The 27,770-nt window shown below is 49.0% G+C and overlaps 2 non-coding genes across 2 annotated transcripts; one reads left to right on the top strand and one right to left on the bottom strand.

The window, feature by feature from the left end:
* The first annotated feature begins 23,058 nt into the window (after positions 1 to 23,058).
* Positions 23,059 to 23,184, top strand: LOC119398080 (U5 spliceosomal RNA). Its single transcript, XR_005184756.1, has one exon. It is a non-coding gene; the product is annotated as a U5 spliceosomal RNA (small nuclear RNA).
* A 2,311-nt stretch (positions 23,185 to 25,495) lies between these two features.
* Positions 25,496 to 25,621, bottom strand: LOC119398079 (U5 spliceosomal RNA). Its single transcript, XR_005184755.1, has one exon. It is a non-coding gene; the product is annotated as a U5 spliceosomal RNA (small nuclear RNA).
* Positions 25,622 to 27,770: the final 2,149 nt, after the last annotated feature.

The raw sequence follows: 27,770 nt of genomic DNA, 5'->3' as shown, positions 1-27,770 counted from the left end.
AATTCGGGTGATTCGCAAAGCAGGGATGAGTGGAGGTGGCAAATAAAGAAAACTGGCCTACGTTTTTGTTTATTGTTTCTCAGGGCCGCCGAAACGTCATACACAGCTCTGAATGATTGCCAGTAATTTTTTAGACGTCAGCGATCATACTAGTACTTGCAATTACACGGCGCGTGCACGCATAACTAATTAAGGAACAAAATGTGCTATGTCCCAGGACAGCTAGCTCTAATAGCCCCTGCTAAATCTAAGTACGCTTTTTCGCAAGAAACCGGTGTACTGCGGCGAAGGCGGCTTAAAAAGGCCAGGAAATTGCCGAGTCGCTGCGCTTTTGTAGCGTTAGCTACACTTGCCTAGCCGGAGCCGATTTTACGTGGATCCTCATGAGCCGTGCTGCGCATGCGCGAGGATCAGTCACACAGCTGGATCATCGCTCTCCGCGCTCTCCGCCACCGCGATCTCACGCGCTCTCCGCCACTGCCGCGCGCGACTCGCCGCTGCTGGTCTGCGCATTCGAGAGGAGTGACGTCGTAGCCATGGCGGACACACTGGCGCCAGCGCGCGCGCAGCTATTCGCCTTCGCTGTGCAGTCGCCGTCTGACACTGCGCTGGAGCCGATTGATAGCGCCTCTGACTGGCGTTTGCAGGTGTGTAACGCCATGGAGAAGGAGAGCGCAAATGCTGCTCGACGGCGCAGAAGAGGCGAGAAGCTTATCTCATCGGATCCCGAAGTAGTTGCCTGGCAATTAGCGGTTCAGCGTTCGAAGAATGAACAGAAGAAGGCTAATAATCCTAGACAACCTGGAAATCTAAGAATAATCAGCTGAACCTTTGCTAACGCTACGTATATCCTGGCATAGCCGAGCTAAGCCACTGCAATTTTTTTCTTTTCTTTCGCAGTGGGGCACTGTTAGGGTCTGCGTGTACGGACTGGATTGGATGACGACGCCCAAACTGCAGATGGCCAACGCGGCCTCCGTTTCTTGCTACAATTAGCACAACTGAAAAAATTTTGAGGCTGGTCGGGCATTTTGGCACAGCGTGGCGCAATTTCAACAAATTTCACGGTTTTCGCTCAGCCTGGCGCAAAAATAAAAAGTTTTATCAGCAGCTGTTGCACCCCTGCTCAAATAATGATAATAATGATTAATAATAATACTAATAATAACAACTATCTTCAGAATGGGGCATAGCGCTAACACACACGGACGAGGAAGAGACAACAGGACAGGCGCTAACTTTCAACTGATTGTTTATTTTCGAAAGCAACGGTATATATAAATCCGTACGCAAAGCACCACTCCAAAATAAACAATCAGTTGAAAGTTAGCGCTTGTCCTGTTGTCTCTTCCTCGTCCGTGTGTGTTAGCGCTATGCCCCATTCTGAAGCATATAACCAACTAGCCCAAAAATCCACGTTGACAATAACAACTATGTTTGTTAATAGTCGGACCGCATGCTAGGTCCTTGTGCTATAATTCAAGCATGCTGGGCAGCTTGTAGCTAACGCGATGTAGCAGCTGTGGACGGCGTCAGCGTCCAGAGCCACGCGCTCGATCGCTCTGGACAAGTGTGTCCCAGACTCTACTGCATGTTTTCTGGTTTACGAAGGGTTTCCGTTTTACTGGGATAGCAATGAGGGCTCGGTGTTGCGTACGAATTCTTTTGTGAGGACGACTTTCTGTATAAAGAGAAGAACAGCGTGCACACTGAAGCCACTGAAGCATCGTGAAGCGCGAGGCGGCGCCGCTGCTGCCGTCTGTCGGCGGAGAAAGGCAACAGATTTGGTGGCGCGCGCTCGAACAAACTCGCGTTCAGTATGCGACACGTTGTGTGTGTTCCTCTTGTTATACACAAAAAGGTCATCTGTAGGCAGAAACTGGTAGAAAATAGGGGAGGGGGGGAGAGAGAGAGATAACTTATTGGAATCATAGAGTTTCCTACAATACTTACCAGAGGGAACTCTGGCGCTAGTGTCTATGGGAGCTGCAACGCATGACACTTCAGCCAGCATGGGAATGATGGGTAGTACACAAATTTGTCTAAACTTCGTGCTTTCGGCTCCGTTTGGCTTCGCGTCGCCTGCATCCGCTTTGTCTCAAAACGAAGTTCAGCAAAAGTCCGCAGTTTCACTTCGCCACTTCAACTTCTTTAGGCTCAGCGATTCAAATCTGGTCACAAAGTTCACGACAATCCATTCTTTTATCCGAAAGAAAACCAAACCATAGCAATAAACAAAGCCATAAGTACGTTTGAAGCCGTAAGCATGAAGACTAAGCAAATTTGTGTACTACACATTAGAGGTGTGCACGGGCTCCGGGTAGCCCGAAAGCCCGAGCCCGACCCGGCCCGCGGGCCGGGCTCGGGCGGGCCGACGCATTTCCACCTCGGGCTCGGGCCGGGCTCGGGCTACTTGGAGTTTTATCGGGCCGGGCTCGGGCCCGGCGCAAAGCCCGACTCAAGCCCGAAATATAGAAAATCAGCGGGAATTGTTTTCCAGCACGCTTGTCCATCTGAAGTTTTAGTCTTCTGGAAAAACAAGCAGCAGAGATATCCCAAGCTTGCCAGGCTGGCAAAAAAGATATTAGCAATTTCGTCGACGAGTGCAAGCAGCGAACGCAACTTCAGTTCGGCGGGCTACATAAAGCAAAAGCGCCGCACTTCTTTGAAACGGGAATCGTGGGACTGCTTGCTGTTCTGCACGACAGTTTGTAATCTGTGTAATAGAGACTATTCGTCGTGTGTCGTTTGATCATATTCGATATGCTCAATAAAATGCCAAATAACTGAAAACGATGTTTTGTTTTCGGAGAGAACCTTCAAAAAGCCGGGCCGGGCCGGGCCGGGCCGGGCCCGCGATTGTGTTTTCGTACGTCGGGCCGGGCGGGTCGGGCTCGCAGCCCTTTGCCGTCGGGCTCGGGCGGGCCTTCGACAAAGTCAGCAGGCCCGGGCCGGGCTTGGGCTCGGAAATACGGCCCGTGCACAGCTCTACTACCCATCATTCCCATGGTAGCTGAACGATCGCCGCGCCAGAGTTCCCTCTAGTTAATTTTAGGAAACTCTATGATTGGAATGACAGAGAGGTCGGCCTGGGCTAGTGCGCACTAGCCTGCTGTGCACAGGGGAAGAGGGAAATGGGAAAGAAAGGGAGTGATTATGTGAAGAGGAAGAAGTGATGCGTATATATACAATGGACAGCATAGGCGTGCGCACAGGGGGGGCAGGGGGGGGGGGCGCCCCCCCCCTAATCACCTAAGAGGGGGGTGCAAAATCTGCCCCGTACATTGACCTTTGTAGTCACCTAAGAGGGGGGGGGGCGCAAAATCTGCCCCATACATTGACTTAGTAGGGTGGGGGGGGGGGGCGCTGCGATGAACCTTTGCCCCCCTAATGGGGAACCCTGTGCACGCCTATGGTGGACAGATTTAGTTGAGCGTACGCAACAACGTACGGACGCAGCCAGCCATAGGAAATGGCTGGCAGGCTGCGTCCGTACGTTGTTGCGGACGCCCAACTAAATCTGTCTCGTAACCACGTAACATAATGGTTTCGCTAGATTCTGGTGTCCAGTCCTGTGCTCTTAAGAAAACCTATAACAGCCTTGACAGCAGTTGTTGACTTTGTCTGATCGCACATTGCTGACAAAATACCACTTTCACTTGCCGTTGCCAAACCGATTCCCGCCGGCGTTGAAGCGAGCGTTTTCGTAGCGACACGTAAAGTAGACAATCGCAAAGTAGATGCGCTGTTGTTTCGCACACTTGGCAGCGTTCACAGTTCGGGCTGTCCGCACGGCGGACGAGGTGCGCGTAGCGGCGAGTGATGCAACACCCAGGTGAATCCGGTGTAGCAAACTGTCGTTGCTTCGGTTCATTCTAGCCGGGAAGCGAAAAGTCCTTTCAGGATCTGTCTCCCGCAGGCGTCTGTATCGATTGTCTGGCTGAGACTAACAAGTCATCTCGGTCACTTTTCAGTGTTTCTCTGCTCCACAGCAACGATAAATGAAGCGTGTAATGATCGACACTGGGCGGCAAGAATGTTTTTGCGCATTCGTAACACAAACGCGACTGTCTCACCCAGAGCCGTATATATACGGCTCTGGTCTCACCGTACACCGATGGTACAGCCGTCGTAAACGCGTGATTGCAAAAGCCCTCTGATCAAGTATGGTCACCCATACTGGCACTAGGCGTAAGTATGGACATTTACGTAATCACGTAAATCATTTACGTATAGATCACGTAAGTATGGACATTTACTGGCACGAGATGTCGCGTCTGTATACAATGTCAGTTCCTGGCACTATTGAAGCGAAGGCGATAAGGAATGAATTTAGCTGTGGGATTCGACGTCCAGAAACTACGCAGTGCGTTATGAGGGCTCCGGATTGATTTTGGTGCCCTGGAGGCATTTAACGGGCCTCTGCGGTGAAGTGCACAAATATTGATTAATTTATTTCTTAAGGCGAAAGCCTTATACGCATCATCAAACGCGAAAATTGACCGTCGGCGTCCCGCGGCGTCGGGAACAGCACAAGGGATGGAAAAATGTCATTATCACGCCATGACGTCACCATATGACGTCATCATGACGTCACAGATCGCAAAATTCGTGTCGTCATCATGACGTCACAAATTCGGGCGTGACATCACGTCACATGGTGCCGTCATCACGTGACATCGTAGCTTGGTCAAAGGTGGGCTGATCACGGAGGCAGTGCAAAACCAGGTGAGGTGTCTCCGATCCTGAAGGCAGTGCAAAACCACGCTAGGTGCACAAAGCTTTCGGGGTGTGGCGGGGCAGGATCGATACATCGACTGAGAAGAAAAAGAAGATGGCTTTCGCCTTCGAGTCGTCTTGCGTGAATGCACAAGGGACCCTGTTATTTATTTATTTATTTATTTATTTATTTATTTATTTATTTATTTATTATGCTTACCGTGGCTAGGACCTTTACTTATACTCATCAGTCGCAGACGCCACAGTCTGAGAAGGAAGGAATGACACAGCGAGCACCTATATAGAAGGAAAGTGCAGCACTGTTTATGAGAGACATGCGCGCGGAAACGACGCACAATGCAGGGCTATAGTTTTTCATTACTCTTCTACCTTGCCAGCGTGAGAAACTCCCCAGTTGTTTAGTGCTGCCTTTAAATACCGGTTGTCATGACATGCTACGGCGGTCCCGCTACAGGTCTGGTGAAGCCATATTGAAGGTCGCGGGCTATTTTCGAAATAACTGCGGAAGTTTGAAGTGAACTTTTCCTAAATTTTTCAATTTTAATAATAATAATAATATCTGGGGTTTAACGTCCCAAAACTACGATATGATTATGAGAGACGCCGTAGTGGAGGGCTCCGGAAATTTCGACCACCTGGGGTTCTTTAACGTGCACCTAAATCTAAGTACACGGGCCTCAGACATTTTCGCCTCCATCGAAAATGCAGCCGCCGCGGCCGGGATTCGATCCCGCGACCTTCGGGTCAGCAGTCGAAATTTTTCAATTTTGCATGCGCATATACAGGGTGTTTCAGCTAAAAAGCACCAAGTAGTAAAAAATTAAGCATGGGTGCTACGCGTCTCCAATTAGTGCAATATTGTTCTGAGCCATATAGAGCACGTCAGAATATTTTTTCAATCCGCCAAGCTCGGTAATTAACAAAGATTGCTTAATGAACTTTTCAAATAGTAACTCTAGAGAAAAATTTTCAAGACAAAAGTTGTAGCGCTTGTTCAGAAACATCGAAATTTTCAATCTGTGTTAAGATAACTCCCCTGCTTAATTTTTGTTCCGGCCTTTCTTTAAAGCGCGCGAATTTTAAAAAATAGCACGTGACTGCCGCCAAACGCGCGGCGCTTTTAGGGCCCTCAAATGTAAGTTGAACGAATTATCAAAGGCTGCTTCGCGCTCGAAGATCGATGCAACAGGCTATCGGTGACTGCGATGGACGTTAAGCGACAAAATGAGCATACCGTTTTAACAACAACAGCAACAACAACAAAAATTCTTCAAAGAAAAAGCGGCAGCCACGGAGCAAATGCTACATAAGACTGTAGGCAGCATTTGATGCAGCACAGGCCTTTTTTCTTTCCTTTTCGCACCAATGAAGAAACACATTGGAAGGGGCGAGGATGACAGCGTAACAAAGGACCGAGATAAAAGTTGCACTCACGCATGACGGCCGCTCTTTCACAGATCTTTTTTTTTTATTTTTATTATTATTATTATTATTATTATTATTTTAGGTGGTATGCCTCTATCGTCATTTAGCGTCCATCGCAGTCACCGCCAGCATGCTCAATCGACCTTCGTGCGCGGAGCAGCCTTTGATAATTCGTTCAACTTACATTTGAGGGCACTAAAAGCGCCGCGCGTTAGGCGGCAGTCACGTGCTATTTTTTAAAATTCGCGCGCTTTAAAGAAAGCCGGAAAAAAATTAAGCAGGGGAGTTATCTTAACATAAATTGAAGATTTCGATGTTTCTCAACAAGCGCTGCAACTTTTGTTTTGAAAACTTTTCTCTAGAGTTACTATTTGAAAAGTTCATTAAGCAATCTTTGTTAATTACCGAGCTTGGCGGATTGGAAAAAAAATATTCTGACGTGCTCTATATGGCTCAGAACATTATTGCACTAATTGGAGATGCGTAGCACCTATGTTTAATTTTTTAATACTTGGTGCTTTTTAGCTGAAACACCCTGTATATATACGCACAGATCAAACGCACGCACGAACATGCATGCATAAGTTATGGCAAAGCCCCCCCCCCCCCCCCCCCCCAAAAAAAAAGAGATCTTGCTACGCTCCTGGGAATTACGTATACGCTCATGGACCGCCTCCATTAGATCATCTTCTGAGTCTTAGCGAACTGCTCTTCTTTTTTTTCCCCTCTGCTAACTACACTGTGGGGGATACGGCGCTGTTGGCTGATGCCACAGTCAGGGTCACGCTGACTGAATACAGCGCGTGTAGACACAGTAAACAAAAAAAGAGGATTGAAGTGCCCGGTATTATACGAAAAGGGTTGTCTAACTTCGCGCTCTCAACATCCATTTAGAATGCAAGGCTGTTAAACAATTTGGCCTCTGGAAGATGTATGATCGCTGCGTACGCGCGCAACCAGGTTCGACAGCACATGCCACAAGTATAAATATTGCGTGAAAGCACTCGTTGGCTCCTGCGGTATCGTTCACTCATATAATATGTAGCTCACGAGTATTCGTATTAATGATATCAAGTGTATCTTCATAATTTCACAAAGCAATAATAATTATTGGGGTTTTACGTCCCGAAACCACGATATGATTATGAAGGACGTCGTAGTGGAGCGCCCCGTAAATTTTGACCACCTGGTGTTTTCTAACGTGCACCTAAATCGAAGTACACGTGGGTCTCTATAGCATTTTACCTCCATTGAAATGCAGCCGTGGAGGCCGGGATTCGATTCCGCAACCTTCGGGTCAGCAGTCGAGACACTTCCACAGTTACGTGGATGTCTACGCCGTCGGCATGAAGATTGGCGTTCTTGACCTTTTTTTCGTACTTGTGCAGGGCTTCGCGTCATAAAACTGAAGGACAACACGAGTCAACGTCAGATAGCACTCAGTTCTATAACGCTCAGCAATAACGCTGGTTTTAAATGCGAAGCATTTCTTAGCGAACCTTTGGCACTTTGAGCGTTTCTATCTACGTATCTATCTATCTATCTATCTATCTATCTAGCCGCCTACGTCTGGGTGCTCTCATGATCGCCTCCTTAACTTGGTGTAGACCAAAATTTGCATGGGAGGATAAGAGGACTTGACGAATATGACTGCTTGGTCATGACATGAATAACGTTAAAATCCTGTCGCGTACGTCGTCAAACCCTTTCCACTAGACACGGTGGCACATACCCGTATACCACGGGCCGCGGTGTACGGGTATGCGTCACAGGTGATTGACAGTTTATATCTACCCAGGAACGGCGAGAACAGACATTGGTAACTTAAATGCTAGAGCGTTAAGGAAAACCAACATCGGCTGCGTTGACTCAACGAATGGAAAGAATGAAAATTAGGATCCCAGCAGGAATCGAACCCAAGCATTCTGCGTGGCAATCAGGTATTCTACCACTGCGCCACGCCAGGTCTATAAAATGGTTCATCGCGAAGCTTCTCGAACAATGAGGCGCGGTTTGCGCAGAGCGTTGCCGACAGTCTTTGTGGGCGAAAACCGAACACAGCAAAAGTGATAATAAGAAACGCACGAGGCAATGCCCCCCTCTGAAAAAGCATTGTCCCGATGCTTAAAACAGAACACGGGGGGGGGGGGGGGGGGCTAATGCATGCAACAATAAATAACAACAATAAAGCAAGAAAGTACAATAAAGAATAAACACTAGCAATAATAAACAGCAATCATAAAGCAAAAGTACAGTCCTCAGATTCACTAACGCGCGTAATATGGCTTGAGGCGCACGACATGGACGACTTCAGGTCGCGCACGGCGCCGCTGACAGTTCGTAATGCCGTCAGGGACAACCTCGTAGTCGAGTGCGCCGAGGCGTCGAAGTACCCTGTACGGTCCGAAGTATCGTCGAAGAAGCTTCTCACTAAGTCCCCGTCGGCGTATGGGCGTCCATACAGTTTCAGTTTCCCGGCCACAAGTTCGGCCTAATAAGCAGTTTCATCTCGGACGTGCTGACTGCTGCCTTCGTCGACGTCACGACCACGTGACATCTGGTGGAGGTGCTGTTCGTCCATGTTCCGGACGCCCCCGTCAGGACGTGCACCAAGCACCGCCACCACATGTCACGTGGTCGTGACGTCGACGAAGGCAGCAGTCAGCACGTCCGAGATGAATCTGTTTATTAGGCCGAACTTGTGGCCGGGAAACTGAAAGTCAAGCTACAGCAATACACTGATAGCGGCGAACAGAGCGTCGACCGTCGATCAACTGACAAGCGGTGAAGCGCGTCGGCATTTATGCATGTGCCGTAGAATATTCCAGCGTTATCGCTAGTTGTCGCGCAATCTCTAGAACAAGCTCGAGTGTTCGCGTCTTGCGCGCAATCTTAACAAAATGATCTACAATCATCGCGAAGCTTCTCCAACAATGAGGCGCGGTTTCCGCAGAGCGTTGCTGACAGTCTTTGTGGGCGAAAACCGAACACAGCAAAAGTGATAATAAGAAACGCACGTGGCAATATCCACATCACCGCACCGTAAAGTGCACTTCGTCCACTAGAACGACGCAGTGTCCTCTTCATTTCTTACGTGGCTGGGCGATGGCCTCATGCTGACCGAGGATGATGCCAGATTGATTGACAGCCGCTTTGTAGACTAGGCTACGTAGGCCACATACGCCCAGGTAGTCTACGAATACGACAAACACCATCCACTGATGTTGGTCTACGTAGCACTATTCAGGCCTACCAGCCTCGACGGCCTATACCTCACCAACGCGAAGGGTGGCTTCAGGTTCCGACATGTCACCGGCTCTGTCGACAGACAATTTGTCGACGAAATGACCGAGGCATCCACGAATTCCAACAGCTCTACTATACCACATACTTCACTACACATGGACCCCTTACACATGGACCCCTCGTCACCACGATCACGACCGGATCCTATAACAAGTCATGACCAGCTGCTGGTGCTCAATGATCACGGTGATGATGCCCTTGTTCAAGAACTGTCAAGAACTTCTTGCACACATGCACACGGGTTCGTGAAACGTGCGTGCGTTCTCGGGACACGTATAAGCACTACATATCAGCTTACCGCTTCTAGTGTTGGTAATACTCACGTTGCCATTGACAGCGTTATCCAACCGTAAACAACTGGTTATACAACACACATGCGGCCCTTCAACATATATAAGTGTGCGTATAAAATTTAGACAAATCTTTAGCGTCATTTTGTAACGTGTCGCTCAGTAAAAAAAGTTACGCCACAGTCACCTACCCGCCGCATGCTTCGCATAACATCGACTCCCACGGTACGTGGGATCTGCCTAATTTTTTTTTCTGTTTTTTTTATATGGACCGAAGGTGCTGCTGCTGCACAAATAAATATGTGCGTCGCGTATGTGCAATTAAAAGAAAAGGAACTCGCAGATGGCTGCGCAGTCCTTGTAACCAAACGCAGTAGAGAACAGCACGGAGCAAGGGGCAGCAATTTTCGAGAGCAGCGACCTCCAACGGCGCTCTCGCCAACGACGCGCCATATTCAGCCCACTTAAAAGGCCCAGCAGCGAGACGCCCATTAACGCAGGACGGAGGAGGTGTCGATGTTTCGAAGCTGACTACGTAACAAGGAGGCGTCTTTGTCGGGTTTCTGCGAAATGCGTGCGCGCCGGGCGCAAGGCCAAGAGCGGATACAGTTGCACGCATGCGCACAACAATACAACCGTTCGCAATTACGCGGTCAACTTTTATTAACGACCTACTTCTTCGAATGGCGCTCCGCCGTAGCGGCCCTCTCAGTCTCCCGCGCAGGTGTGTGTGTGTGTGTGTGTGTGTGTGTGTGTGTGTGTGTGTGTGTGTGTGTGTGTGTGTGTGTGTGTGTGTGTGTGTGTGTGTGTGTGTGTGTGTCCGTGCGTTGGCTGTTTGACAGCCGACACCGGCGCAGTTACTGGAATTCAGACGCGCTAGAAGATTAATGGCTCATATAGATGAAAGAGTGGGGTGAAGGGGGCTTTGTACGTACGGTATTAAGCATACATCTGTTGCGGACCTGCCGGTCATTGTAGCTAATTAGGGAACCTTGAAGCGTTTCTCTGTCGCAGACACGTTTCTCTGTAATGCAGCATCCAAGCATGATCGCTGCCCGGAACTTCCATTGTAAAACTGTTCTCCGCAACTAGACACAAACTTCAAGCTTGAGAAAGAAGCAAAGGTTGCATTCACTAACGCCTTGTGTCATCGCCATCGGATCAAAGCGCGCGCGACGCCCCGAGTGCTTTAGCCATTCGGCCGTACAAACACAGCATGCTGTGCTAATGCTCTTGATATGCACATAACACTGGTACATGCAGCATAACGTATGCAAGCTTCGTTTTCCAAAGTGACGCTGTTCTTCTCCACTGCTCCGCACAGTTATTGACGTTGAATGAGTGAATGAATCAACTTTAATTAAGGTCACTCCGGCACAGCACATTTTTTTCGGTTAGAATCATATTCAAACAAGAATGTAGTTTTTATATACATCGAATTACTGAAAAAAAGAATAAACAAGCAACACGCAGGAGTGAACTAAACAGCTTTTTTTTCTTTTTCTTTTCCTTTTCTTTTGCACTCACTCGAGATACACTCACATCTTGAAACTGAAGTTGTATCAGCCGCCATTGTTCTGTAACTACATACCTTATGGTGATATGACCTCTTTACTTATGGCGACGTGAGAGCATGTACTTATACGTCAGAATGGGCTCCCCATGCAGTCTTTCAATTATTGTTTATTGTTTAACATACTTTACTCTATGAAGGCTTAGTACGACTTAGAACACTATTAGTGTTATGGTGCCCAAAGGCACACCTTGAGCTCTAGTAGTGGTAAATTATTTTATACGGGTTTCTGCCATGCGGCACTCGAAATGTAAGCGTATTGCGTTCTTGTTTGTTTGCTTGTTCCAACTCTCTCTTTTTCTTACACACACACATGCGCGCGCACACGCACACACACGTACACACACATGCACGCAGAAAGGCAGGCAAGCACACACACACAGGCACGCACGAACGCATTACACGCTCGCGCACACTGTTCATATTAAAAGGTAACGCAAAACATAGTTATTATTTTAAGCACCCTTGAGAAATTGGGGCCTCCGCTTTCTTCTTCTCTTTCATTCTTTTACGTCCCCTTTCCACGTGCAGGGTAGCAAACCGGAGGCTTCCTCTGGTTAACCTCCCTGTCTTTCTCTTTCTCTCCACGGTGTATGGTTACTGCAGCTAAAACTGTGCAATAAAGAGTGAAAGCAAGAAAATAATTTCCTCTCAATACTCATTCAATAGAAAGCTTCCTCTCCAGGGAAATAGAGATGGAAAAGTTACGACTATAACGTTTTTAGCGCACTAAGTGCTCTGAGGACTTTCACAGTTGGCTTGTGCGCGATTTCTTGCCTCTGCTTACGACGTGAAAATATGGCGTCGTGCTGCTTTTCCTGCCGTCGTCGTCCCCCACATTTCTGTATCGCTATCGTGTTCGCCTCGCTCGTCGTCCATGTCGTGTCGTGCCTACCACCAGCGGATCCCCTCGCTCCTCAGACTATCGCGGCTGGACACCCGAACCATGTTTTCTGGACATTTCGGCTCATTCTGCCTCCACCATCCGTGAGCTTCGATGTAAGCCTAACCGTCGACCTGTTGCGGCCTCCCCTCTCAAGAGCTGGCCCTCTGTCGCCTGTCCGTGCTTACCACAGCTTTCTCCTGACTGGTGTGTATCCCGAGCAGCCTGGCCCATCCCTGCTTACATGCGGCGACATCTCGCCCAACCCAAGGGCCAGCAGTATGTGCACGCTGCGACAAACGTGTATACGACCATCAAGCAGCGCTTTGTTGTGATGACTGTGACCGATGGTGCCACCGTCAGTGCGTGTACATGTCGCTCCAAGAATACCGACGCATCGGCGGCTGCAACACCTCCTGGGTATGTTTCCAGTGTACCTTGCCCCACTTCCCTGATGACATTTTTCATATCCCACCGTCGCCTTCCATATCAACACCCGGTCACCCGCCATCCCCGACGGCCTCGCGTTCGAGCCACTCGACGTCCGCCCCACCTACATTCAGTCCCCGCGCGAAGACGCTAACGTTTTGGTACAACAACTGTCGAAGCGTCCGTAACAAAATAGTGGATTTACATGCGCATTTGTCTGCAATCCCGCCAAATGCTGTCGTGTTGCTTACAGAAACCTGGCTCGACGCAAGCGTGACTGACAGCGAACTTTTCGACACTAGCGGGTACACAGTGCTCCGCAAGGATAGGTGTGGCCGGGGTGGCGGTGTCTTGATGGCTTTCCCAACTCCTGCAAAAGTGAACCGCCGGCTCGACTTGGAACACGATGATCTTGAGGCTCTTTTCGTCGAGCTTATATTACCGCACAGTACCGTGCTGGTCTGCTGCGCATACTGCCCGCCTTCATTAAAGGATGAAGCGTATAAGCACCTTGATTCATCCCTTTCACTCGCCTTGAGCAAGCGGTATACCAACGTTCTGGTATTCGGTGACTTCAACGCTCATATTGACTGGACTTCACACGACGACCCCCTCCCACACGACCGCACCGACGACCTACTCCTAGACATCATGACATAAGCCAACCTCGTCCAGGCATGCCTCGAACCCACATACTCTTCACGAGATGGTACCTCCTCCTCCCTAGACCTTGTGTTCGTGGCCGACCCAACCCGAGTAACCTCCTGCACAACAAGTGAGGGCCTGTCTAACAGCGATCATCGGGCCATTGAAGTGTGCTACGCTGCAGTGTTACCCCGAAACGGGCACCACGCTCGTCAACTGTGGAAATTTGACCAGACTGACCATACTCATCTAGCGCGCTTAGCGCACCTTGCACCCTGGTGCATGACCTCATCTGGCGACGACTGCCTTGGCAACTATGAATTGTGGTGCGACATGGCATCGGCACTCCAACGCGAGTGTGTACCATCGTGCACCCGAACGTCCAAGCGAAGGCACCGCCCGTGGATCACCCCAGAGATCATGAAGGCAGCGAGACAAAAACGATTGCTGTTTCGGAAGGCCTCCCGAACACAGTGCCCCATCACTTTCCAACTGGCGAAGGCCCACCAGCGCTCCCTCAAGGCAGCGATCCACGTAGAGCATCAGCGCTACACCACCAGGCTAGCCGAGAAAGCTACGGAGAACCCAAGGTGTTCTGGTCTTACGTGAATAGTCTTCGGTCATCACGTCACCGCCCCAGCTTCAACGTCCAGGGAAAGCTTGTTGACCGCCCTGCGGGTCTCTGCTCTCTTTGCTGAACAATTTTCTTCCATCTATGTTCAAGCCCCCGCCGATGACAGCGAACTACTCGAAAAATTCTCTCCACGTGATCAAGGCACGCATCCAACTCAGCTTCCCGACGACTCGCGTGATGACTCACTCCTTCTCCTCAGCTACTTTTTCACCAGAAGCACTGTCCTCAGCCATCTCCAAAATCAATCCATCTCCCGGCCCCGGTCCCGATGGCATGGCGCCCACCTTCTTTCGACTGCTTGCGCCCCAAGTGCTTGTATGCCTGTGCACTGTGTTCCAATCCCTACTTGACCATGGGACTGTGCCCGCCTCTTGGAAACGTGCCCTGGTTACCCCTGTTCACAAAGGGAAATCCAAGCCCTCTAACGATCTCAAGAACTATCGTCCAGTCTCCATTACGTCGATCATATGCCGCACGTTTGAACGTGTTCTGAACAGCCAACTCCTTGACTTTCTCGAGCGGAGAAAGTTTTTTCCTGCCTCGCAGCATGGCTTTCGCCGTGACCGCAGCTGCGACACAGCCCTGGCTACCTTGAACCAAATCTTAAGTCACAATCTTGACAACCGCGTAGAAACCGACGTCATTCAGCTCGACCTGAGCAACGCCTTCGACACCCTCAACATTTCCCTCTTGTTGGACAAGGCGAAGGAAGCAGGCATTCGTGGATGCCTGCTCGGGTGGCTGGCCAACTTCCTGATCGGGCGCAGCCAACGTGTGTTATATTGTGCGCCCACTCGAAGAGGATACCTGTGCCCTCAGGAGTGCCTCAGGGTTCTGTCCTTGCGCCGACCCTCTTCCTGATATACGTCAACAACATGCCCCAGGACAACCGCTTCCCCCTTGTGCAGTACGCGGACGACACGTCCATCCTTGCCCCTATCCTTTGTCCCTCCACAAGTGAGGATCTCCAAAGAGTACCTAATGGTGATCGACTCCTGGATCATCTCTAACCACCTGAAGCTGTCCCCCGATAAATGCAGTGTAATGAAGTTCTCGAGTGTTCGCCTGCCTGCCAAGCCCTCATACACTATGCGCGGTATCCCTCTTCCCACGGAGGATTCACTGAAAATCTTAGGTGTGACGTTCACCAGCACTCTGGACCTCAGCCTTTGGTTGCAAGCGTCGTTGCTAAGGCTCGCCGCGTCCTCGGCTTCGTGTCCAGAGTCTCTAAACCATGCGGTCCCTCTACATTTGCCCTTCTGTACACATCACTCGTGCTGCCTATCATTGAATATGGCTGCGCCGTATGGCCACCCAACCAACAGCACCTTATCGCCCGCATCGAAAACGTACAAAGAAGAGCCTCGCGCATCCTCTACGCACGCTCCATAAAGTCTCCGCTGGCGGACTACGCTACCCGCCTGAAGATGGCCAAGTGGCGTCCTCTGCGACAACGTCGTGCTGTGATCCAAATGCGCCTGCTCTGTCGTCTACTCGATGGCTCCCTGGCGGACACCCCCTTATCGTCAGCAGTACATGTGAATAAACGCTCGGGTCAGCCGGAGCCTCTGCATACACGAACTAAGCGTCACGGCCACGGCTCCTCCGCCATCCCAGCCGCCGTACGCGAGTTCCTCACTCTTCCCATGAGTGTTCGCGCACCTCCCCCTCGCACCAGCGAAGACTCCAAACATCTCTGCTCTATGTAGAGTCGCCATTTGTCCAGCGATTCGTGATGACCTCACCCTCCACCCCCTCCTCCGCCCCCCCCTTTTTTTCTTCCTTCTTTCTTTCTTTCGTTTTTTTTCTTTCTTTTCTTTCTCTCTCTTTCTTTCTTGCCTTCCGGTGACGGGCTAGCAGACGCACGCGCGTAAGGGTTTTTCCTTTCTGTCTAGCCTCGCACGCCACCGGAGGCTCACATTGTTGTGCAAATAAAAATTATTAAAGACGATAGTCTTTCTTGGGGAACTTAAACGCAGAAATTTTGGTCTGTCTGTCTTTCTGTTTGTCGGCATTCCTCGATTCAGCACTCGGCCAAAGTTGAACCCCCTGCACAAGGGCAGCCATCGTGAACGGCTCACTAGGTTCATACTTGTCTACATGGTTGACAAAAAGCTAACATTACGCATATCTGAGGCGCAACATCACTAGATAAGTATTAGGTTGTGTGTTCCTTTAATAGAAAATATATAGATACGTAATTCTAGAGACCCTAGTTTCTTAAGCTGCGCTGAAAATGCGACTGCGCCGAAACTTGGTTCACCGTGCCCTCTGCGCGAGCTCATTGTTGTGTTTCGGTTCAGTTCAGTATTGCACTGTACGAGTGCCATGGGGCGCCGCTCTGCCATTCCTGCTTTACCCAGGCGACGTGAATATAAAATAGTGTGTGGAGAGTACTCGTTGAGTGCGGACGTTTCTTCTGCTTCGGCGCTTCGCGCCAAACCGCGTCTCGGGCTGGCTGGCGTCCCCGCCGTTCGCGTTGGTCACCGCCGTCTTGCCTGCTGCTGCGCCGGGACTACCAGCCCGCAACACAGCATTCACGTTTCCCGACGTATTGCCAGATGGCGTTATATCTCACGCAGCGCCTCTTCTATCGTCTTTACATGACATTTGCAGCGAAGCACGCATATACGCGGCCAATTTTTATATTATTATATTATTATATGGGGGCGGAGCTTCTGCACATGTACTCCTACGCGAAGTAGTCCGGTATGGCGCGCGTTTGGCACCGCTCTGGAAAGTGATGGCAACGCGCAATCAGCGTTTCATATTGACGCAGACGCCGCTTAGCGTTCGAGGTACACGTAAAAGGCGCGGCTTTCTCACGCGTGCAAACACGCTAGTCACAACGTATAAAGTAAAATAAATATTACAAATATCTATCCGGTGTGACCGTCCGGTCTCACAGGTATACATGTATAGAAAATAAAGAAGTATATTTTATATCTCGCGCTAAAAATGCGGGCACATTGTGGGACTACATTCATTAGCGGTAGGATATGCGCGATTTAGCTCTGTAGCCTTCGCTCCATTGTAAAGAAAAGTTTTCCGCTAGTATATGGACGATTTTTCAGTAGCTGGTTTGAACAATTAAAATCAGAAGGCGCCACAGGCACCTGGCCTTTGAGTCCCTGGAACCTGGCCTTTGGCAGCGCTGCTCAGTGTGTCTCCATCCGCGCCGTGTTGCCGACTCGGTGTCCCCGTAGCGTCTGGGTGCATGCCTTGGGCAAGTAAAAGTAAGCAGACAGCACCGCTTGAAAAAAAGTCAACATGGCGGCTATAGATGCGGAATCCTTCCACCTCGAAGTTATCACGTCGTCGTCGTCGTGCGCTGCGCGTGTTCCGTAAGTTCGAACCCTACGCTTTTATTCGCTTTTCATTTGCGTCCTGAAGCTTCGAGAGCAATGTATTCGTCGGTATTTTCCAGTGTTTCCAAGATTCCAGTGTGCCAATCCTCGGGGACAAGGCTTAGCTGGCGTGGCCAAATAAACACAGCTTTCTCAGTATAAAGACAAAACGTACCTCAAACCTCCCCAGCGTGTGAAGACACAAAGCGATAGCCGATTCATCGTTTATTTATTCATGTCAGTACAGTGGGCAAATAGCAAGCGCGAGTTCGGATCGAAGCGGGCCGGTCGCGTCTGCATGGGTGCTGCCATGTTGGCTTGTAACGGCAGCTACTGGCGGTTGCTAATGCAATAATTAAATGCACGCCATAAATGCAAAATAGAAAAAAAAAGCATATCACTTATTGCTGTGGCGTAGTACGTGCTAAGCAAGCGCAAATGTATCAACCTTGTCAACTTTAGGCGAATAAATATATGTCGAACTATATAGTCGGATACAACTTTAGAAGTCCGCGGCATTTCCTCCTGAAAGGCGGATGCACGCAAGCGTGCACCAATGAGCGCGCACTCCAGACTGACGTCAACAGCCGGACAGCCGGTTACCACGCGCCTTCAGAGAACAATGCTGAGTGCATTAGCGGGACTACTTCTTTAGTCGCGGAGGCGATCGGCTGCAGCAAATCGGACTTCTGGGCGGGGCCTCTTTGGACTTCTTGAAGGAACGCTAAAGAGGAAAACGATTTTTCTCATATTAGTAAAGCACCCTTTCACTATGCCAGAAAAACCACGGTTGCTGCGAGAAGACGCTTAGTAAGAGGGGGAAAACGCGCAAAACAAAAGTGGGTGACGACGCCACCTGGAAGTTTCCGCACCGTTCGCCGTGACGTCACATGCTTTGACGGCGCCTACTAGGGATACATAGTTCCTAATCGGTAAAAATAAGTACATTGTCCTCTGAGGGAGCCATAGACTTAACATACCAGTTGGGGTAATTTGTTGAGCCAATGGCGCCAAAATACGATAAGTACACTTTGAAAACCGCGACGTCACGCGGGGAGATTTCGGCGGGATATTTAGAAATGAAACTTTGAACTTGATTTTCTCATGTATTATAACTTATGATGGCGAAATTAACTACCATTAGAGTTCTCAGACACAATTTGATCGCTAAACCGATTCTTGTATCTCTTTATTGTCCCTTTTGGTTGTATCCGCTATGTTTTTTCTGCGCTAGCATGTGACTTGGCTACACCCTGCTGCAATTTGCTTGTGTGGTACGGCCACGGCTGCTTCGCTGGCCAAAGGCCAGTTGCGATCACGTGATCGAACATTGCCGCGCCCCTGCGGCGCTGCGAGAATCGTCTATGAAATCCACAGTGAAAAAATTGCCGAACTTACGTGCGACTGATTCGCTGTCCGAAGGTTTTCACGGCGTGGAACTAAATGGAATTTTAAATGCGAAGCATTTCTTTGCGAACCTTTGGCACTTTGAGCGTTTCTATCTACGTATTATCTATCTATCTATCCGCCTACGTCTGGGTGCTCTCATGATCGCCTCCTTAACTTGGTGTAGACAAGATTGCCCTGGGAGGGTAAGAGGATTTGACGAATATGCCTGTCGGGTCATGACATGAATACGTGAAAATCCCGTTGCGTACGTTGTCAAACCCTTTCCCCCAGACACGTGTGGCCCATACCCGTTTACCACGGGCCGCGGTGTACGGGTATGCGCCACAGGTGGTTGACAGTTTATATCTACCCAGGAACGGCGAGAACAGACATTGGTAATTTCAATGCGAGAGCGTTAAGAAAAACCGACATCGGCAGCGTTGACTCGACGAATGCAAAGAAAGAATAAATATTAGGATCCCAGCGGGAATCGAACCCAAGCATTCTGCCTGGCAATCTGGTATTCTACCACAGAGCCGCGCCAGGTCTTCAAACTGGTTTGGAAAAACAGCCTATGCAGGCGTAATGTCGGTGCTACGTCAATTGTGGTTGTGGTGCTGGCTACCTAATTGTAGAAGAACGCATAAACAGTACATATGTACTCCTACGATACAGGTGTAATATCAGATTAACGTCTGTGGTGGTTCCAGTGTTGGCTCCGCTTTCATAGCAGTCTAATAAAAAGTTACATTTGTATTCCTACGATTTAGCGAGCCATATTTAAGCATTGCTCGACCCCGGAGGAATAGATTAACAAAGTTACGTATGATATTCACATGATTCCACCATAAAGTGCACTTAGTTTCGCTAATACTGAGGTATGTACTCAAACGTGAGGGCTGACGTTACGTCGCACCATAAGTTACCCTTTTAACGCCAAAATTGCCGATGTGCATGGTTGGGCACATAGCTACTACACTTACAAAAACACGTTGATCCACCTCGTAACGCTTGGCTTGAAGTCATAAAATACAGCATAGCAATACTCGCTAACTGCTTCGCATGAAACAGATTCCCACAACGCGTGGGACCTGCCCAATTTTTTTTGGTATGCGACTATAAATGCTAGAATTATCGAAAATAAAGGTTCGTTGTTCTTTAAACTAAAATATTGCCTCGGCTGAACATGTGTGTCTGAAAATTTCTGCATTATTTTTCTGGATATTTCGAGTTTATGCTAAAACCAGCGACAATGGGATGGTTAAGCGAGGGGTCAATGGGCAGCCAAGACCTATGCGAGAACGACACTAGCGCAAGATTTCTTATTGTCGTGACCGTCTTCTTCGTTTTTGCCAAAATTAGCATGGGAGGACATTGGTGTGGCACGGACATGATTAGCGGATCATCGCATGAATAACGTGGCGTACTAGTCGCTTACTCCATGAAACGCTTTCCCTCGATCGGGTGTGGCACGTACCCGCATACCACAGCCCATGGAATGCGGGTATGCGCCACAGGTAATTCACAGTCTATATCGGCAACGGCGAGAATAGACATTGTAAATCTGAACACGATTGCATTCAGGAACCCGTGTCACAGAAAATCCGGTGCCAGCGAAGGCGGCGTTGTCACTTAGCGAAAAACCTCAGTGAACGTAAAGAACAAGAAATTCGGCAGATCCACGTACCGTGGGAATCGATATAATGCGAAGCATGCGGCGGGAAGGCGACTGTGGCGTAATTTTTTACATTGAGCGAGACATTACGAAATGACGCCAAAGATAGGCGCAAATGGTATGCGCACACGCATATGTTGAAGAGACGCACATGTGTTATATAACAAGTTGTTTACAGTTGCGTAACGATGACAACACGCGGCGACGCGGTAGGCCGGTATGTAGTGCCTATACTCGTCCGTTATGATGGAGAACGCACGCACGTTTCACGAACCTCTGTGTGTGCATGTGCGGAAGGGTTCTTTACAGTCCTCACGTAGGTAGCGGCGAGCGCAATGTATTTTTTATTGTAACTTATGTGCGCAACGCAGACCTCGCCGATTCTGCAGCTTATCTGTGTGTGTTCGGTGTCTGGCGCCCGGCGAAGTGGGATGCGGCCTACGTTGAAGTTGCGCATCGCCGTGTTCTCATATGTGCCCACGCCGCCGCACCTGCAATGAAGCCGCTTTCTGGGGACGTCACATTCGAATCCCGTGATTGCAGTTGGCTCATCTCTCCAGGTTTCAGGAAGTGCTAACACGCCAATTTCTTTAAGCAGACCGTCTTTTTCGAGGCTTTTTTAGGACACGTCGGCACCTGAAGTCGCCTTTTACGTTGGTGAAGTATAGGCCGTCAAGGCTGGTAGCCCTGGAAAGTGCTCCGTATAGATCAACCGCAGTGGATGACGCTTATCGTATCCGATGACTACCTGGGCGTATGTGGCTCTTTGTGACGCATATAGTTATGGTGCTTGCTTGCGCAATAGAAAACTGTGCACTCTTACACGAGATATTTTTTGGCATATGTCGCGGTTGTGGTGGTCCGCAGTCCGACGGGCACTCATTTCAATTCTATTGAAGGTGTGCGGTAGTGATGTGATTCGTCCTGGATGGGACGACAATGCCTACCGTGGACGTTGGAAAGCCACAGTCGCAAGAGGTTACCGTGTTCGTCACGCTCGATGTACCACAAGGTGATGCATGTTTCCATTAACGAGGCCGTCGCTCACGCCGATGTTGGTCGTGATTATGCACGGCTTGCCGATGCTCCGGTAAATTGAGACCGGCAGGCCACCCATGTTGCTTGCGTTCATGTTGGTCACCTTGGTCAAGGCATCCCTGTGTACCTGCTCGTTCTTATAGTCAATTATGTTATCCCATCGGGGATGACATAACACGTTGTCCGCAGCGGCGAGGCAGCGGGCGTTATAGCGGTCGACGTCCGCAATGCTGTAGCATTGCTGTAGTATGCCGTCAGGGCACTTGGTGGCGGCTTCTTCGCGTGCCACAAAGTGGCTCTCAATCAACCTGACGTCCTCCTCGGTCAGCATGAGGCCATCGCCCAGATTCATATGAAATGAAGAGAACACTGCGTCATTCTGGCGGACCACGTGGACGAGTGGATGGCACTCGAGCGTCTTCCAGGGGTGTTCTGTCTCCAGCGCCCTCACTTGCCTTGCGTTTCAATGTGTTACGTTCGCCGTTGAAGTGTTCATTGGGACTGTGAATCACCTGTGGCTCATACCCGCACAACATGAACTGTGGTATGCGGGTATGTGCCACACATGACTGAGGGTGTTAAGAATTTCCCCTAGCCTCACGCGGGGCCCCCAACCAACAGTAGCCTCCCGCGGAGTCCCCAAAGACGAAACATCTCAGCGTTGGGACGCAAGTCCGTTTTCTACAGGGTCGTAAAGCGTCTCTCACAGCCCCCCACTATACCCCCACGCAGGCACGCAGTCCTCCCCTCCTGTCAACGTAACGGTACACCACACCGCCCTCTCGGGCACGGCACAAACGGCGCGAAGGGGTTGTGGGGCTTTCCTGGAAAGGCATCGGGACTGCGCACGTGGCGTTCAACAAGTGAAAATGGAAACAAACAGAAGAAATACCACGAGGGTGAGAGAGTGGCCGGTGCGGGGGAACTTCGAAGACGAGGCAGAGACTTTTGAGCCACGAACCGAGAATCGCGTCTCAAGACAGTTGTAAATTCTGTAAATAAACTTCTTGTTCTATATTGTAATCGAAGCTTTCATAACAGAGGGAAAGGATTTCAAGACGTACGCGACAGGCGTTTTGTGTTATTCATGTTATGACCAGTGAATCGTGTTCGCCATACACTGACCCCCTGCTATGCCATTTCGGTATATTACAAGGTATGGAGACGACTAGGAGAGTGCCCAGACGTAGGCGGCTACATAGATAGATAGATAGATAGATAGATAGATAGATAGATAGATAGATAGATAGATAGATAGATAGATAGATAGATAGATAGATAGATAGATAGATAGATAGATAGATGCTAAGACAGAGGTGTTGGTCAAGAAGGAAGGAAGGAAAAAGTTTATCGGGCGAGTGTGTTTGGGCAATTATTCGCACGCGCTCCGTACTGCTACCAAGGGGGTTGACTGCTACTCACGCGCTTCCAAGCAAACTTTGATGGATACGCGGCTGCGTTCGTTTATCGTCGGTATTGTGGCATAAGCTGAAAACAACATTGCAATGTTCACATATGTTCGTTAAAAGGTGTATGCTACACAGGCAAACAGAGCAGTACGGTTCTTTGTAAGAAATAGGTGTCGAGAGTTAAACGCCCGAACCTACAAACAGCTTGTGCATATCCTTGGCCAAGTAACCGCGTCCTTTTTCAACACATCGCAATGAGGGCCAAGTTTGGGCAATCGGTCAGGTCCTTCCTCAGCTGCAGCGCACTAATCTTTCGCCTTTTACTAAAGATTACCGTGGGGAAGGACACTCGAATGAGCCTGTAGGCCAATTTTTGGGAGGCCTTGCCCGTTTGGGCGAGGCCTAATGTTGAAGCCTAAAGAAAGAACCGAAAGTGAAAGCTTCGCGCTAACCGCCGAGAATTGCTCCGCTACTGTTCATCTGATATTTTCTGTTGTTTTCTTGTGCGCCCCCCCCCCCCCTATTCACCTTAGGGGGGGTGCGCAGTCAGCCCCACATTGACATAATAGGGAGGGGGGCACGGCGACACGGAGGGGGGGGGCGCAATGTCAGCTCCATACATCGACAAAACTGGGAGGGGGGCGCTGCGACGAACCTTTGCTGCCCCCGCCCCTGAAGGGGAACACAGCGCACGCCTATGCCAACAAGCCCAAGTTGAAGCTGCGCTGAACGCCATGTCTTCGCGCTTGATCCACATGGCTTAACCTGAAGAGCAAAGAAAGAACAAAGAAATCCTTAGTGACAACTTTGCTGAAACTTAGGAAATATAGTGCCTGAAGGAAGGGGCGAGAGCTTCGGTGTTCGACGGCTTTCACGGAGTGGAACATTTTTTTTTTTTTTTAGCAGCGAAAGCTGTTATCACATCACAACTGCAGTGGGTCAGTTCGCCGCCGCCGCCGCTGGTGTCCTTAACCACTGTCGCGCGAAATAAAAAAAATGAAATAAATAATTATGTCCGGGAACCCGGGCTCTCTGCGTGGCAGTCGAGTATTGAGCACAGAGCCGCGCTGGTGCTTGAAAGTCCTTCGCAAAAAGACCCTATATAGGATTCATGTCGGGCAAGGAGTCGCGTTAACATGTGTAATATAGCGTGGCAGAAGAGTAAAATAACAATCATGGGGATCACACAATGCTAATTTCGCAACGAGTGTGTGGTTTAAAGCTTCCCACCCACTGCAAAGTGCTCAGCCATAATTCCTCATCATCATCAGCCACATGCAGCATCAACAAAGTGCACCTAATGCATTACAAATGTGTAGCGGGTATCCCGCTTATCCACAGAAAACGAATACAGCTGAAGCCCTTTATAAGAGACATGCACCAGGGAGCAGTTCTTGTCCCTGGTCTCTTATAAGCAGGGTACCGTGTTTTCATTTTCTGAACAACCTCCATTTCTAGGCACACTTGTGTTTCTTACACCCAATTGTCTCTTGCATCAGTGTCTCTTATAAAGGTGCTCAACTGTAATGGCATAGTGAGTGCTTCCCTACTTCACAAAATTATGATTTGTGGCGTTGTGGATACCTTGCATGTGTAGTTGTATTAGTTTCCCGAAGAGAGTTTAGAATGGGCTCTAGAGAGGCCGCTCTGACTGCACTGCGTACTCCGCGCAGGCCTGGCGTTTTTTTTTTTTTTTATTCGTGTTCACAATATAGAATTCCACATCACTCCATAGGATGTCAAGAGAGAGAGAGAGATCAAAGCGGTGGTCCTCAGCGACGTTTGTGAGCGCGAATTATGTCAAGGTTAGTGGAGTTTGTTTTGCACTGCTCCCTTTGGCGCCGCTATGTGTTTTCGCGTTGGGAAACCAGTTACAAGGTCCTGTGGCTCGCGCGCGTTCACTATGTTGTGAACGGGGCGACGTTTGCCCTTTCGCATTTCTAAAAACAACCACGCAATGTACGTATCGTCACGCCGGCCGTTCTCCAAACAATCCCTATCAAACATTCATTTTTCCTCGTGTTCGGCTCGCTTAAATATAAAGGTCCAGCAGTTTCCGCTCTGTGTCCGCCGCGGTGCACAGTGGTTACGGTTGTCGGCTGCTGACCCGAAAGTCGCCAGTTCTATCCCACGACTCATCATAAAGTTAAAGGTACACTAAAGTGAAACGATGAATTGGTTTGGATGATAAACTATTCTCTGAAAATTCTAATCTCGTTAATTTCGTCATAAGTTTATTAGTAGAGGAGAAAATCAAGGTTAAAATTGCATTTTTAATTTCGCGCCGAAACCCCGATTGTGACGTCACGCATTTCAATGTGTACTTGTACTTTGGCGACATTGCCTGTAATTTCCTGAAACTTGGTATGTTATGTATATGGCCCCCTCAGAGGTCAATGTACTTCATTGTTACCGATTAGGAGCTGCGTAGGCCCTAGTAGACGCCGTCATAATCTATGACGTCATGGCGTTTGCTGCAGGAATACCAATCAAGGTGGCGGAGCCACCCGCATTATCTTTTTACGCGTTTTATCGCGGCAAGCATGGCGATTTGGAATTGCGGAACAGTGGTGTACAGATATCAAAATTATTTCCCCCATTACTGTACTTTTAAGCAGGACACCAGAAGGCCCAAATACGCTCTCACATTCTCATCCTTCGTGTGTGATAAGCTTAAACCGAATAAGTCTTTCTTTCGATCTGTACATTAGGCCTCGCCCAAACGGGCAAGGCCTCTCAAAAATTAGCTTACAGGCTCATTCGAGTGTCCTTCCCCACGGTAATCTTTAGTAAAAGGCGAAAGATTAGTACGCTGCAGCTGAGGAAGGACCTGAGCGATTGTCAAAACTAAGCCCTTATTACGGTGTGTTGAAAAAGGACGCGGTTACTTGGCCAACGATATGCAAAAGCTGTTTGCAGGATAGGGCGTTTAACCCTAAAGATTTATTTTCTTATAAAGAACTTTCCTGTTTTGCTTGCCTTCATAACATACACTTTTTAATAAATATATGTCAAATATTACCGTGTTTATCTTATGCCACAATACCGGCGATACACGAACGCAGTCGTGTGTCCATCAAAGTTCGCTTGGAAGTGCTTGAGTAGCGGCCACGTGGTAGCGGCACGCGAGCGCGCGCTATTTCATTCACCGCGTACTTCGCGGGCTCTTGTTTTCTTTTCTTCTTCTTTTTCTTTCTTTTTTGTCGACTAAAAAGAGAGCGAGAGAACAGCTAGACGCATTTCAACCTGAAGTAAATTTGATTCTGAGGTTATATTAGGCCGCTTGGAACTTAGTAGTGGACATGTCAGCAATTGAAGCAATAATTAGAAAGGTGACAAATTGTGAACAATACGATATATATATATATATATATATATATATATATATATATATATATATATATATATATATATATATATATATATATATATATATATATATATATAAAGGGCGCAGTATAAGAAAACGTGGCCAGGAGTAGCCAAGAAATAGCCAGTTCAGGCATTACGTGGGTAAGAAAATGGGTAAAAATTCACAAGACAGGCTGCGAGCACATACACTTTAATCTCGTACTATTCTTGAGAACACAGGAATTACGAATAGGTTCCGCCTAAAGCCAGCGACAGTCAGGAGCGGTTACGCTGCTCGCTACTAACACGAAGGTCGCGGGTCCGATCCCGGCCGCGGCTGTCGCATTTCGATGAACACTATATGCCAGAGGCCCGCGTACTGTGCGATCTCAGTGCACGTTAAAAAACACCAGATTGACGAAATTTCCGGAGCCCTCCACTATACCGCGTGCCTCATAATCATATCGTGGTTTTGGACACGTAAAACCCAGAAATTATTATTATTCTGCTGTGTGATTTGGTACACATCCGAGTCCCATGCTCCAAACCACTTAAGCTCTATAAGAACGTACCGACCTGAAACGATGATGAAACATAAACGACGCTAACGTTGTTAGTGGTAGCGAGGTCGCAGCAGTATCGCGGATGGCATAAACTGTTCCTGCCCGCATGCAGCTGCTAGCTCTCCTAACCTTATGAATGCGATCTGTGACACTTGAAGAAAATGGAAACGATTACGTGTTATATGGGGAAATTTTTACACATGTGCCAAATATATTACTGGCTTCTATGTCTCTTGCATCAGAGGGGCACATGCCAATTCTGACGGAAATGCCAATATTGAGCACATCTGCTCGTATACGGTTACGAGTACGCTTATCTAAAACACGCTAGCTGTGTGCCCTTAACTGCACTGTCAACGAAGTGACAATACACGGTGAGAAAGCGACCGTCATGCGCGAATACCCGCCACGGTGGTCTGGTTATTATGGCGCTCGACTGCTAGTGGTTATGGCGTCCGAAGGTCGCGGGATCGAATCCAGGCCGCGGCGGCCGCATTTTCTATGGAGGCATAAACGCTTGAGGCCCGTGTGCCTGGATTTAGGTGCACGTTAAAGAACCCCAGGTGGTCGAAATTTCCGGAGCCCTCCACTAAGGCACGTCTCATATTCATGTGGTGGTTTGGGGACGTTAACCCCAACAGCTATTATTAGATTACCATGCGCGGATTCATTTACGGCATACCTCCGCTCGGCCTTCTGGTAGCCTCACGCTCTGTAACCTCACAGCTCGCATGACCGTCAAGAGGATGTTATATAAACGAGCACGACCTCCGTGATTCTCGACCTCGGTGCTCATAAGCATGCCATATACATGCCTTGTGGAACATATCTACCTATTCGGGTCCAGAATCACGGAGGTCCTGCAGACGAGTGTATTGGTCTCTGTATGCTTAATGGTAAGCTCGTGGTCAAACTTCGTCTATTCAGCAGAAACCTACTACAGCGACGCTGAGGCATTTCCTTCCTCCAATATTGCATTTTACCATCATTCCTAAAGAGACAGCTAAAAATTAAAATTAGGTCACCAGGGTTTGTAAACCGCGCCCTTTGCAATAAGAGCAAACCACACCATA

The sequence above is a fragment of the Rhipicephalus sanguineus genome, chromosome 6 (assembly GCF_013339695.2).
Source record: "Rhipicephalus sanguineus isolate Rsan-2018 chromosome 6, BIME_Rsan_1.4, whole genome shotgun sequence".
NCBI lineage: Eukaryota > Metazoa > Arthropoda > Arachnida > Ixodida > Ixodidae > Rhipicephalus > Rhipicephalus sanguineus.
The sequence above is the reverse complement of the archived record's forward strand: the minus strand, read 5'-3'. Positions and strand labels throughout refer to the sequence as shown.